We start from the raw sequence: 1,912 nt of genomic DNA, 5'->3' as shown, positions 1-1,912 counted from the left end.
GTTATTTGGGCTGATAGCTGAGATGACCTGAGTCAACATAACTATTTACTCCACGAGAATCTCCTACAGAAAGATAAAACTGCAACCTAATAAATAACTTCGCTATTATCTTCAGGAAATTCTTGTAGTTAACATTATCCAGGAAAATGGTTTGGACATTTGGAAAAACAAGTCTTTTATAAGGACAAGAGTCTGTTTATTTGGATACATAGTGAGCTCATCAGAACAAAGGCAGTTAAAAAAAAATCATTTATCCCAAAAAGCAGCAAAAAAGAGGGGAAAAGGATGGAAGAACAGATGGGACAAATTGAAAACAATCAGCAAGGTGGTAGATTCAAATCCAACCATATCAATAATTACATTAAATGTAAATTCTCTAAACACTACAAGTAAAAGACAGAGACTGACACACAGGATAAGAAGCAAAAACTACTTGTCATCCACAAAACAGCAACGACTTTCACCGTAAAGAATAGATAGGTTAACAGCGAAAGGATGGAGAAAGAGCATGAAAACGCCAATCAAAACAGAGCTGGGTGAATTAATGACACCAAGTTCTCCGGTTCCTTTCTGGTGGAAGGGCATAGTTGAAAAAGCCTCAAAGGAATGAGGGGTCGTTTGTGAGAATGATGGGTAGGGCAAGAATGCCGTGTACACTTACCATGAGAAGGAGGAGGACACAGAAGCTTCAGGTTACAGGACTGAGAACATTCGACTGGGCTGGGATGTTCTCAAGGACTCGACTGCTGTGCCTCTGCAGCGCTGCCATGACCCCGTCATCAACCAGGATGGCTTTCTGTATAAGCGTGAGACCCTCCTGGAGTATATCTTGCATCAGAAGATCTCTGGCAGATGAAGGCCTACGAGGACAGCGTGGCATCCAGCGGAAGAAGGAAGCGCTGCAGCGGCTACGACGCGGGCTTTGCTGGAGAAGGGGTCAGCCATGGCGAGCCGCCCGTCCAAGGCCTCCCGCCCGAGGCTGCCTGGAGAAACGACCTGCAGGCAAGGACAAGCACTGCCCAGCCTCTGGATTCTGTCAGTGACCCACCCCCAAGGCCAAGGCCACCAAGTCGGAGAAGCCGTCCAGCGCTGTGACCACCTGCCTTCGTCCGGGAAACTGCTGCGCAAATCGGCCCCGACGCGCATGAGCTGCACACCGCTCGCAGGCTGCGTGGACCGCGTGCGCATTTCCGCGCATGAGCCGTGACCCGCGACAGCCTGAGCAGCGCTACGCGGCGGCCACGGTCACACTCGAATGCGCGCAGAGGGTGATTTGGAAGGGCGTGGTAGACCCCATGAACAGAGACAAGCGCGTGGAGCGCGGCATCGTCGTGCTGCAGGCCCGAGTGCGCGGGAGACCCCATACAAGGGCTTGGATGCAGATAAGAAGGTATCTTGGAATCAGATTGGAACCAAATTGCCAGAGTACAAATCCCGGCTCCCTGCTCTCTAGTTTGACTAAATTACCTCAATCTCTTTTTGCCTTACTTTCTCCATCTTTCAAATGGGGATATTAATAGTCTCTCAAAGGGCTAATGTGAAGGTTAAATGAGTAAATATGTGAAATGATTAGTACGGATTCCAGTTTTTAATGGCAAATGGCCTTAATATTTACCTTTTACAATATCGTTTGCTGTTTTTAGTAAACATCATTTGTTTAAGTAGCTTCCTTCTAATCCTACTCTATTTGTATTCACAGTAGCTATCTTATTGAATAGTTTTTCAACATCTATTGATATCCTTTAGTTTGTTGTTATAATGAAATAAGTTGATAAAATTTCTATTTCTGAAGTCCTTGCTTTACTGAAATTGATCCCATTTGTTTTTATATAATTTTATAAATGGATAGCTGGATTCGGTCTTCTAATAGTTTATTTGAAATATTTGCTTCTATATTTGTCATTGGAATTAA

The 1,912-nt window shown here is 45.0% G+C and overlaps 1 pseudogene; it reads left to right on the top strand.

The window, feature by feature from the left end:
• Nucleotides 1–943: 943 nt before the first annotated feature.
• LOC112478145 lies at nt 944–1,517 on the top strand (annotated as a pseudogene).
• Nucleotides 1,518–1,912: the final 395 nt, after the last annotated feature.

Source organism: Pteropus alecto, unplaced genomic scaffold (genome assembly GCF_000325575.1).
Source record: "Pteropus alecto unplaced genomic scaffold, ASM32557v1 scaffold42, whole genome shotgun sequence".
Taxonomy (NCBI): domain Eukaryota; kingdom Metazoa; phylum Chordata; class Mammalia; order Chiroptera; family Pteropodidae; genus Pteropus; species Pteropus alecto.
Note: the sequence above shows the minus strand (reverse complement) of the source record. Positions and strands in the feature narration are given on the sequence as shown.